General features: G+C 45.7%; 1 protein-coding gene across 1 annotated transcript in view; it reads right to left on the reverse strand.

The window, feature by feature from the left end:
• LOC142566752 (tachykinin-like peptides receptor 86C) overlaps positions 1-12,912 on the reverse strand; it is a 423,363-nt gene that overhangs the window by 383,902 nt on the left and 26,549 nt on the right. The window lies entirely within an intron of this gene.

The raw sequence follows: 12,912 nt of genomic DNA on the forward strand, positions 1-12,912 counted from the left end.
AAAAAGCCGTTTTATAACCCCACGCGGGCCCTTTCCCTTTAAGGATATTTGCACGGCTTCAGCGCTCACAAACATGGGAGCAAACACAAACGCAACTATCAGCAGTAGAAAGTTAGCATGGCAACCGCGTACCACCTAGGCTGTGCGGACTTTTCCTGCTGGCAGATTACAACGATTTCAAGTCTACTCACGAAAGAATGTTATCGTATTCATCGCTAGTCTATATTATGTTAACTTCACGATGGAGATCTATCCCATCCATATCTCCCATTGCCCGCCGTCCTGTACTGCGCTTGTGTTCCCTTAACGCCTATTCCGCAACTCTTAATAGACCACCGGTTATCTGCGCTATATGCACCACATGGCCTGCATTTCTGTTCTCTTACATTTAACAGATTGGGACGCGTTCAGACAAGGAAGTCAACAACTAAAGGGAGAGATCACATCCATCAAGGAATGGTGTCGGCAGCTCAAACAAATACAGGAAACATATACGCATGACATAGATAGGAACGAGCAAGTACCGGAGGTGGACAAACGTCTGCTTGGGCTATGGGAAGCGAGACGTGGCCTCACTAAAAGATGGAAAAGACAAAAGCTTAACAAGAAACTCAAAAAGAAAATAGCAGAAATCACAGCAAAAGCAGAGGAATATGCAACGCAACTGGCCAGGCAAAGCTGGCAACAGTTTAGCAGTTCGCTACAAGGTACGCTCAACACGGCCAAAACGTTGTGCATTCTGAAAGCATTAATGGACCCAGGGAAAACAAAGGCAGAGAGCAACAAGGCAATCCAGAGGCTGATTCACCAGTACGATGGTACCGAAGAGCAGCTAATGGAGGCCTTGAAAGACAAATGCTACGGACAGGAAAGACCCGAAGAATATAAAGGGGTATTCCAGGGGGAAGAAAACACAGATATGGACAGGCCAATCATACGAGAAGAAGTGAACGCAGCTCTGGGGTCCCTAACCAAAAACACAGAAGCGGGAGCAGACAAAATTAACAACTCCCTCATTCGCAACCTAAGCGAGGAGGCGATAGATCAATTAACAATCTACTTAAACAAATTGTGGAACGAGGGAACGATCCCGGAGGAATGGAAACACGCCGAGGTCGTAATGATCCCGAAGCCAGGAAAGAAACTACAGATAGAAAACCTAAGACCAATCTCCCTCGCCTCGTGCTTGGGAAAGTTATACGAAAGAATAATCACAAAGAGAATACAGCAACTCATGGAAGGCAAGGAACCGTATCCGCACAGTATGTTTGGCTTCCGAGCAAAGCTATCAACACAGGATGTCCTCCTACAGATTAAGGAAGAGGTCCTAAGCAAAGCACCCAAGACAGGAGAAAACATCATAATGGCACAAGACATCAAGGGAGCCTTATATAATGTCAGCCACGCGGCAATAATGGAAGGGCTTCAAAACATAAATTCTGGGAAGAGGACTCATGACTACGTGAGAGCCTTCCTAGCAAAAAGAAAGGCCACAATAGGACTAGGGGATATAAGAAGCGAAACCTTTGTCACCCCAAGCAAAGGTACGCCACAGGGCTCAGTCATTTCACCCATACTGTTTAACATTGCGAAGCTTGGCGTGGCCAGGGACATACGACATGCAATGTATGCGGACGATATCACAATATCGGCCAACCAAGGAACGCTAGGACAAAAGCAAGAGAAACTGCAAGAGGCAGCAAACCGCGTAGCAAACTACGTAAAGGCAAGAGGCCTGACTTGCTCCACAGAGAAATCGGAAATACTCAGAATTGGAAAGAACCCCACCAAGGCCGAAATCGAAATAAACTTAGAGGGCCAGCTTATAGCGGAAAAGAACATGATAAGAATTCTAGGAATGTGGCTGCAAAGCAGCGGAAAATGCAGTCACACAATTAGCTTACTCCAAAAATCGACAGATCAAGTAAGCAGGATGATTACGAGAGATTCAAATAGAAGACATGGCATGAAAGAGGCAGACACGATCAAATTGGTTAAAAGTTTAGTGGTCAGCAGAGTCACATACTCGCTACCTTACCACTTGATGAACAAGCTAGAAAGAGAACAAGCAGAAACCATACTAAGGAAGGCGTACAAAACGGCACTACACCTACCGAGGAATACTTCAAACGACAAGCTACTGCAGCTAGGAATACACAACACGTTCAGCGAGCTGGCAGAAGCGCAACTAAACACACAAATAGCGAGACTTTGGCAGTCGGCTACAGGAAGCATGCCCCCAAAGAGACTAGGATACGATACGAAAGGGGCAATAGATCGAGAGGCAGTCATCCCAGACAACGTCAGACAAACCCTCAGAATTAGTCCAATTCCACGCAACATTGATGCGAACCTACACGCAGCCAGAAGGCAGGCAAGGGCAGATTACGTGGAAGGCCACCTGGCAACACAGGAAAACACGGTGTACACGGATGCAGGGCTATACCCGTGAGACAAGCACACTAGAACACACAGAGTAGCTACGGCTGTAGTCGACTACATGGGAGAGACAGTCAACTGCGCAACCATAAGGAATTGCACGGTAGCGGAGGGGGAAGAGGTCGCCATAGCGCTTGCAGCGACCGAAGGCTACCGAAGTAACAGATCACTAACTATATTAACAGACTCCAAAGCTGCATGCAGGCATTACATGCAGGGGAGTGTCTGTAAAGAGGCCCTGCGAATCCTCCTCGGAGCAGGAACCCTCGGAAATAAAGTGAAACACAAACTTTTCTGGATACCGGCCCATACCGGGATAGAAGGGAACGTGAGAGCAGACAGTCTAGTTCGTGAGATCACATACCGAGCTGGACAGATAGAGCCTCTCGAGAACCCTACAACGGTGGAGCCGACGTGTGCGGAAATATTAAACTACTATAGAGGGCAGAGGATCAAATATCCTCCGCCACACACACTACTTACACAACAGGAAGCAGCCGACTGGAGAAGGCTACAAACCGGAACTTTCTATAATCTACACATACTAAGTAAAATGTACCCGACACAATACAGAAACTCCTGCCCATGGTGCGGAGAAATACCAACGCTTTACCACATAACATGGGAATGTAAGCATAACTACACATTTCATAAACATAAAAACCCGAGTGCGGAGCAATGGGAGGGCCTGCTCACCAGCAGCGAGCTCACCGCCCAAAGGGCAATGGTGCAGCACGCGTGCGAAGTGGCCAGGCTCAGTGGAGCCTTGGAATAGGGGCACATCCGTGCTGAAGAGCCAGGCAGCAAGCGCAAGACGGCTCACCGCTAAACCCCTTGATAGAATCAATAAAGTTTTTCTCTCTCTCTCTCTCTCTCCTCTTACTATTAACTACTGCAATGTGCTATCTAATCTGCGCCACTGTCTTCCCACCGACCGGGTGGATGAGAGTGGATGGTGGCTAGTAGTAGAGATAGCGCATTGGCTTTTTAAGAAAAAGAGAACATCTAAGAGTGCAAACTTTACTTTCCAAATTACCCTTAAAACTTTTTTGTTCCGTATAGCTCGGACACCCCCGATAGTAATGCCCTGCTTTAGTTTTTTTTTATTTGTTCAGTGGTCTGCCCATGGTAACTATTCGATGATGGCATCTGACGAAGGCACGCAAGAGTAATGGTAACTGGACCAGCGGGACAGTCGCTTTCCCGTTCCCTATACGAACTGAGAGGGTGCACATGCACTTGCCCACCCCCCCCCCAAAAAAAAAAAGAAGGATTCGCCTAATGGCCAGCGCCTGTGGGCCGTCGCTGCCGGTGACGCTGCAAGGGCGGAATGAGAGCGGGGGGGGGGGGGGGGAGGGGCTCGAAAGCCGCAGGAGAAAGCAAGCGATCGATCAAATGCTAGTTTGCGAGTACTTTTGTATGCAGCGGCAGTAAAAGATTGCTCCCATGCTTCCTGGTGCATTGTCTACACATTGAGAACGTTCTCTTCCAGTGTTGAATAAATGGAATCAGGCAAAGTGATTTGCGCGCCTGTCGTAGACAGGTCATTCCGGAAAAGATTGTGAGTGGAAATTTTCTAAGCGCTAATGTTCGCATTGTTCGGCCAAACGCGCATCCTGATCCACCGGGATTCGTAGCGTGCGCGCTTTTAAGAATTGCCCCTGCTTGAAAGCGAAATCCTGGCATTCGGTCTATTGGCCCGCGAATGAGAATAAGCGCATGATCTGAGACTGTGCCGCCGCCGTCAGCTGTCATCCACACACACTAATGCGAGTGTTCCTGTGTGTGGAGCCATACGCCGACCAAAATTCATGAAATAAACAGCTTTAAGCTTACATTTCAGACGAATTAGACGCGTAATTCATTAATGCATCTATTCATCGGACATATGTGAGAAGATCTGGGATGAAAACAAATATGGAAGAGGTTTTTTCCCAACATAGAGGAAACTAAGTGTTGCACATCGTATTGACTGAAGCACCAAGCTCGACGCCCACCCGCCACGGTAGCCCAATGACTATGGCTTTGCGATGCTAGGCTCGACGGCACAGATTCGATACCGCCACGGCTCCCACATTTCGATGGCGGCGCAATGCAAAATCGCTCGTGCACACAGATTTAGGTGCATATTAAACAACTTGGAGATACTGAGATATTTTTTTCATTCTGCGTAATTACATAATTAGTCCTAATTATTTAATTAGCAGATAAAGTATTATAATTAGATGAAAAGCGTCAATGAGAAAATTGTAGAGCGACATGAAAGACTCCCGGTACAGCTTTCTGTCGCTCAATACGCGCTACATAAAAGTTTTTTCCGAGCGTGAAAGAAGCCCGCGTGACTCGCCGCGAGTTTCTTTCACGCTCGGAAAAAAACTTTTATGCAGCAGGCTTGGAGCAACAGAAAGCTGTATTGGGAGTTTTTCACATCGCTCTACAATTTTCTCATTTACACTTTTGTCGTTTCCCTACTTTTCTTCCACCAATCTTGCAATCGCCTCTTACTAATCTCTCTTGCGGACAACTTTACTTTTCCCCTGTTCTCGCTTTACCCAAGGACTTCAACGAGGCCAGTGGTGCCTAAATCTACCGCTGGTTGACGTCTTCACATTCTAATAAAACATGCTCCATCGTTTCCCTGGCTTTACCGCAGCAAGCACATGCTTCTCCGTCCTTCCTATATCTGGCTTTATAGGTGCATGTTATAAGGCATCCCGATCTCGCTTCGAAAAGTAATGAGCTGCCCTTTGAGTTATCATAAATTATTTCTTTCCCGATTTCGTTTCTTCTTTTTAAGTAGTTGTTCATGGCAGGTTTCTTTTCCATTGCCGCCACCCATGAGATTATTTCAGCCTCTCTGACTTTCCTTAAAACTTCTTTCTGGGCGAGTTGGTGCATACTTGACATAAGAATTGTAACAGCACAAACACATGCAACCACAAAGTCACAAGAACGAGACACAAGCGCTGTAGAGTTCTTGCATCTCTGTTGTGTCTCATCTTGTGTCTCGTCCTTTTTACTTTGTTGTTGCATGTGTTTGCGCTGTTACAATTTTTATGTCTTTGACTTTCCGCTTGACGTTCTCTGTTGCTGTGTTGCCCACCCTGCAGGCCGCATACTTTCTGGTAAGCTTCCTAATTCTTTTACTCCACTGTGAATCAATGTTTTTCCTGTACATACCTCAACACTCTCCCAGCCCATTTACTTTCTTCCAAATTCCTCATTCGTTGTTCATAATCAATTTTACTGGGAGCTTCCCTCACTTCAAAACTAGTCCCTCTAATATCACACTGCACAGCTTCATTTGTAGTCTTCACGTGAGCGCCCTATGCGAGGAGACCCACTGACCTTTGGTTCCCATCGAGTCCTGGGGACGTATTCTGAAACGTTCGCCGCCGCGAAAGTTTCGCCGCCGCGAACGTCACATTCGATAAGCCGACCGCCTGCTCACTCGTGACGTCAGCGTGCACTACCAGCGCGCGCTCTCGAACGCTTCACATCGCACGAGAGATCGCGCCCGGCGAGTGTAGAACGGCTCGGGTGTGTTGTAATCGATAGCAGAGGCCGTCGCTCGGCTCTGGGCACTGGCCACGGTTGGCTCCGGTCGCTTTATGTAAAGGAAATGAGAGAAAAAAAGTGAGAAATGTTATATTTCAATGAATAATCGCCTGGAAACAACACATGCACCACGCCATCAAAAACTCTACTATAAGCTACCACCTAACTACCCTGCTAGACTCCACCAGCAACCGAACGCCAAAAGACGTGTTCGCTTATTCAATATATGTCCGGAGCACCGAATGACACCATGACGTTAAAATGACGTAGACAGGAACTACCAGGTGGCGCAAGTGAATTTCCGGTTTTGTCAAAGCAGCCATTCAGCGCGCGCCGCAACGGCGGAGGCGTGGCCAGGGCGAAACTTTCGCGGCGGCGAACGTTTCAGAATACGTCCCCTGATTGTACCCCTGATTTAAAGCAAACAACCGCATTTCCAAAACTAAGTCCTGGAACCATTACACCTTTCCACATATCCCGGAGCACCTCATACCTATTGTATGCCCATAGTGCTCTGTGCTTCATTATGGCTGCATTTCTCTTCCCCTTGACTGTTATTGTTTTTTTCCTGTGTTCCCATATATCTATTGGCTTAGTGTATCCATATACCAAGGCATTTATATTCTGTTACCCGAGGTATTGCCTGGCCCTCTATCTCCACGGTCTGTTCACTGCTTTCATTGAATACTATAACACCTGATTTTCTAACACTAAATTTCAGACCGAAATTGTTGCCTTCCTCTCCCCAGATATTAGCCAGACGTTGCAAATCACTTTGCTTCTTAGCTAGCAACGCAACGTCGTCCGCCTAAAATAAACCTGGAAGCTGGAACGTATTCTGAAGCCATTCTGAAGTTCTCCCAAAATGTCAATATACTCTGATCATGCTTGAAGCTTTAATTTGATTGCCTGCATTGCTAGCCTGTATATTACCGGCGTAATGGTCAACGGTCGATACGAGTGAATTCTATGTTTCTCCCCCGTGCCTTTATAAATTAAGTTTATTCTGCTTAGCCGCCAACTGTCTGGTATTCGTTTATCTTTATAGTTTTTTCCACTGCTTTCACCAGAGCTTCTTTGCTTCTTGGTCTTAATTCATTAATCAGCCTAACGGCAACCTCGTCTAGCCTTGTGCCTGTGCGCTTACGAATTTTCTCTTCGGCTTTCTTCCAGTTGAAATTTGTCAGCAACAGCTCCTTTTCCACCTGGGTCTCTTTCATGCTCTTTTTTTCTTCAAATACAACCTCGTCAATGCCTTGGAAAGATTTGGCTGTTATTTTTCGGATGTAATTTATTGCCGCTTCTTCTTCCAGTCTGTTTTCATCTTCGTCTAGGATATGTTGTTGTATTGTTGTTGACTTCCTGCCTAATAATTTTATGTGGTTCCAAAATATTCTAGGTCAGGCCTTCTTTTTCTCGCGTATTTTTGACAAGCAGCGTTCACTTTCACCTTTTATCTTTGCTTGCACCAGTATTTGAACCATAGGATTTTTTTCTCCCGGTATATTTCCCATTTACTGGTTACTTCACCCTGCGGCAAGCGCGCCTTCTTTGCCTGCCTGTGCCCTCGGGATGCTTTCTGTCGTTCGGCAATCGCTTCTCGTACCTCCTTGTTCCACCAGCTTCGTTTTTTCTTTTTTCCTTTCCAACGAACATGTTGTTCCTCTTCCCGTATTTCTGTCGTTATTACACTTACAAGCTCACTATATTCCCACTCGTTATTAAGGCCATTTGTCAAGTTCTTCCTCGACTCTAGTGACTATATTTGTTATTTGTTCAGCGTTCAAACTTGGACTTGCTATTTTGCACTCCTTGCTCTCTTTCCCAACTACATATCCTATTTTCAAAATGATGCTTTTATAGCCACTCCCTATGCTGTTATACCCTTCCCCATCAATGACCATTTTTCTCAACTTATCATGAATTCCTTCTGTCATCAGGCAGTAACCAATGGTTGATTGCCGATTTCCCACTTCCCACGTGATCTGCCCTTCACACTTAGGCCCTGAATTCACGATAACGAGGTTATGTTGCTCACAAAGGTCTAGCATTGTCTTCCCGTTGTTGTCGGTATAGCCATCTAAATCCTGTATGTGGGCATTCATCTCACCTAACAGGATAATTTCAGCACCTTTCCCGCAACCCTTATCAGCGCTTATGCATTCAACTAGCTCTTTATTTTCCTCTGTGCAGTTATTTCGGGTCCACAAATACGCAACGCCCAGCCAAGTTTTTCCCCCTCATTGTACCTGATAACCAAAGATGCTCTTGACATTTTGAATTTACTCTTTTCCATTTGGCTCCTTGATGGATGAGCATTCCGACTCCCCCTCCCTTTCTTTCCGACTTAGTTCTATTGTGCCCTTACCAAACATAATTCTCAATCACTGGCGGCTCTTCCGAGTCTCTGGGGCGCGTTTCTGTAACCGCGCACACCCCTATTTGTTCACTATTTAACTGCTCCTCCATCTCTGCCCACTTTTCCTTTCCTCTGCCGCCCTACATGTTTATATAGCCTATTGCATGGCGAGCTCCCTTTCATGCTTTCCTCCTTTTTCGGTTATCGACGGCGATGTTCTTCTGAGGTTCCCCTATGGGACCTTTTTCATTCTACCTACTCTGGCCTCCTGAGCGCCCACGGGCCCCCTAAAAATGCAACACCACCAAGTCGCCTGTCCACTTCTCGTGCCAGCCTCTAATTGAAGTGGATCCCGTCTCGTTTAAAGCCACCACACCTTCTCACGACCCTGCTTGCTTCGACAACCTCGAAGCCTTTCTCTCTAGCCATATGCTTTATACTATTGCAACCTGTAGGCTCTCCCCGGAAACGTCATTGCCGCGCCAAGCTGGGCTGTTAACTGCGTTGGCAGCGCATTTTGCCAACGTCTTCGTAAGGTGTACCAAGTTTGTGTCTGTGAACTCGTGCGGAATTTTCGTTAGCGCATTCTAGACGCATCTTTCTACTCGCGAAATCTTCCTCGCTGGCAGGAAATGGTCACAGTGGCTACAACGAACAGCAGCATGCAGCCATGAGCCACATTGTCGGCTGGGTTTACGATCGACATCTGTAAGTGTCGGCGATCAACTCGCAATGTTCTGCACGTCAATTTCGCGTAGAACAAACAATGCATGCTATGTTTTATCATTCGCTGTGTCCGTGATCACGCAGCCAGCAATTACATACAGGTGCGCCTGTGAGTTGTACTTTGAACGGGAGTGTTCGCAGCAGCTGTCGGCTAGCACGTGTGGGGCGGCGCGGACACCGTATCTTCCCATCACTCGCTATGCTTCTATGAACAATATCTTATCGCATGACTGGTCTGCAACAAAGCTGCTTAGGATCGCTTCGCGGCGGTGTCCTCCCGAAATCTTTGTTCTCTGCAGCAAGTACTTTCCACTCAAACATGTGCGGAACGAGGCAATCGCGAAAAGCCATCTAGCCGTCCTGATAATCCGCCCGCATCGCTGGTGTGGTACGAAGCCTCATTTCGCCTAATAAATGGAAACGATGTGGAAGCAAAGCGATATCTGCCGTCTCAGTAAAACGAGCACTCTGCGGTAGCGCAGTGGCTATGGTGTTGCATGGTTGGACCAAATTTCCCGAGGTTTGTTGCATTTAAAAGAAAAACTTAAAATCTTGTGACTGCTGGCTTCGAGTTTTCGATTTATGTCGTCAAGTTTTTCATAAAAAATTGGCAAAAATCAAAAATTTTCAAAAACGAAAGGATCAAGTTTACAACTCCGTAACTCAGTAACGAAAAAATGATAATAAAATTCTGTGAATTGCATCTAATGAAACATCTAAAGCGGACGAAATTCATATGTTACACATGAATTTCCCAAAATTCAGTAATATAGAAATACAGCTTTTGCAGAACCCTTGTACACAACGTAACAACATCACGTAAGATATCAAATCACTTACCGAATTTGTCCGCCTTCAATGATCTAATGGATCCCGTTTACAGAACCGCAATAGCTGTTGTTGATACAGACCTATGGATTTGTAAACTTCGTGCTTCTATTTTTTTCAAGCTTTCGAATTTTTGAAAATCTTTTTAACAAAATACAAGACCTAAATCGAAATTCCGCTTCTAACATAGCAGTCACTAGAATTTAACTTTCCCTCTCAAATGCAATATATTTCATTAAAATCGACCCAAGGGTGATCTCTGAAACATGTGCTTGCGTTTTACATGTATTTGAATAGGCCGCGTCGGAGTTGGCCCTGAGGTAAAGCTTGCTCTTATGGCCGGCCGCGGTGTCCAGTGCCGTGCGTTGTGTTCACACTAAAGGAGCAGCTGGTCAAAGTAATCTGGAGTCCCCCACTACAAACAGCATTTATTGTTCTTAGTAAAGGGAGTGTTGGGACGTTACAGTCTGAGCCACGGGCATGACATTGTCGCCTCCAACTGCATCTCACAGTTTAACACATATGAGATCGATGATCTGTATTCTCCCATCGCATGTTCCCATTGTATTTAATAACCCGCCGTAGTAGCGCAGTGGCTATGACGTTGCGGTACTAAGCCCGGGGGCGCGGGATCGAATCTCGGCCGCGGCGGCCGCATTTCGATAGGGGTGAAATGCTAAAATGCCCATGTAATGTGCATCGGGTGCATGTCAAACAACCCCGAGTGGTCAAAACTAATCTGGAGTAGTTCTCCACGTCGTACCTTGTAAATAAATCGTGGTTTATGCACGTAAACCCCCCGAATTTAATTTTTAATCATTGTATTTGTTTCTGTAGTGTATGCAAATATTGTGTGCAAGGAAGCTTGCTTAGTTATTCTTACTGCGTTCTCGTTTTAGGCTACATTTACACTCTTCGATTGATGTCAGCTATTTTTCAGATGGCGTGACCTACATGCACCAAGTGTTTGTCAACAGCTGGGTGGATGACGTCAAGGCGTGGCCAAGTGTGTCTAGTGCCCACATTGTGTGCTACCTCGTCAGGAGCAGGGCGTGTGAGCGCAATGAACTTGGGGCATACAAAAGCCTAGATTTCTACAATTTTGTGCAGAGTGGCTGGGTGGGCCAGGTGCTTTGTCACAATGTTAACACAGACTTAGTGTACCTCAAGGCGGATGTTCGACCGTCCCAGGCCATAAATCACAAGCCTTGGACAGCATGGGCTTCTGTCAGGCACACCGGACAGGTTATCACTGCTGGCTGTTCGTGTATGGCTGGGAAAGCAAGGGTTTTCAGCCATGGTGCACTACTGTAGGAAGTCGATATGGCTGTCGCCTCAGGAATGACTGGTACATCATGTACTGACCAAACAGCTCAGTAAAACAGGGGAACAAAAAGGAATGTGGAACCTGCCTTGCTTTAAGATATGGACTTTAAGCTGCAAAAACCAACTGTGGACTCCGAAAATAAGGCACCAAAACCCAAACGAAATTTCATCACTTCGGAAATCATGTAGAGTGATAAACCAAACTGGGAGCATTCCATTTTCCGATCTCTTTGAACATTCCTGGTGAGGGCACAGTTATTCCAACACGTGAAATGAGTGAATTTGTGTTAAGTGAAATGCCTTAAAATTACAGCGGCGGCGGTTTCTTAAAACCGATCAGTATGTTTTTTTTTTGGCACTGACTCGCATACGTTAGGAGACTGACGGGTTATTTGTTGTCATTTATTTAACTTAGGGGTAATGCATGTTGTCATAGTAGATTTTGGTGCCTTTCAAATATAGTAGATATCATGTTTTGTTACTGCACATCATTATAAATACAAATAGCGCTAGCCGGTACTGTGCGGTGCGAATTAGTTGTGTGTAATTGCTTTATATCACGGAGGTACTTTGCTTCATAGTGCATTCAATGCGGCTGCTTAGGACCCACGTGCTACTGATCTGCCAAGCCAGCCTCGCCACTCGCCTACAGACCCCAAAAAGCTATGACCCTTGCAAATTATTTTATGAAAAGTTTGTTGTGCTTTCGCATGAAGGACGGGCTTCCCTTGAATTTGCCACTAGGGAACAGGGGTGCCCGCTATGGCACATGGCCAGGCGCCTTCGCATAACTGCATCAAATGTAAAGCGGGTTCGTAAAAAGGAAAGCACTGACCCCACGAAAGCTGTTTCTGCGCTTTCAAATCCAAGGTTTACTGGTAATGCTGCCATAAAGCATGGGTTGAAGTGCGAAGCCATTGCAAGAGTGGCATTTATTAGGAAGACTGCTCTGGCTGTAGTGGAGTTGGGTATGGTTGTGAGCAATAAACATTCTTGGCTCTCTGCAAGCTCTGATGGCATTTATGCTGATGATGCCCTTGTTGAGATCAAGTGTCCCATTTTCCGACTGCATGGCATTAATTGAAAAGGAAAAGTATTACGTTAAACTGTGTATGGCGAACCTGTGCTCTGTCCAGGTGGCAGAAATGGTTACTATGACAAAGTGCAGTTTCGTATGTTTTGCTGTGGCAAAAGCACTTTATATTTTTATGTGTGGTCGGCTGAAAGTGATGTTATTGTAAATGTGCCTATTGACATACTGTACATTGAACAGAACATGAAGAGTCTCAAAACATTGCACTTTTTGCATCTCTTGCATCACTTTGAGGACCTGCATTATAAAAAAAAGCTGGCTGTGTGCAAAAAAATATGACGAGATTCCTGATTAGTGATGAGCACGTGAAATTTTATTTATTCATAATGTCTGCTCTATTAGAGCCATCTATGTACATTGAATGAATAAGAAACAGTCCACTACCTCTTTAACCCCTTGGCTTCAAATCACTTCAATAATATTCACAGGTACGAAGCCAGTGAGGTTACAAAAACGGCATTACTGAAGGGAAGTTTACCCGACTCCTTTCTCGCAGAGTGCTTAAGGCCAAAATAAAGTACATACGGGACATTTATGCTTTTGTCTGTTCGTTGGTGAGCGGGCGTTTAACGTTATAGAGCTT

The sequence above is a fragment of the Dermacentor variabilis genome, unplaced genomic scaffold (assembly GCF_050947875.1).
Source record: "Dermacentor variabilis isolate Ectoservices unplaced genomic scaffold, ASM5094787v1 scaffold_13, whole genome shotgun sequence".
Lineage (NCBI taxonomy): Eukaryota > Metazoa > Arthropoda > Arachnida > Ixodida > Ixodidae > Dermacentor > Dermacentor variabilis.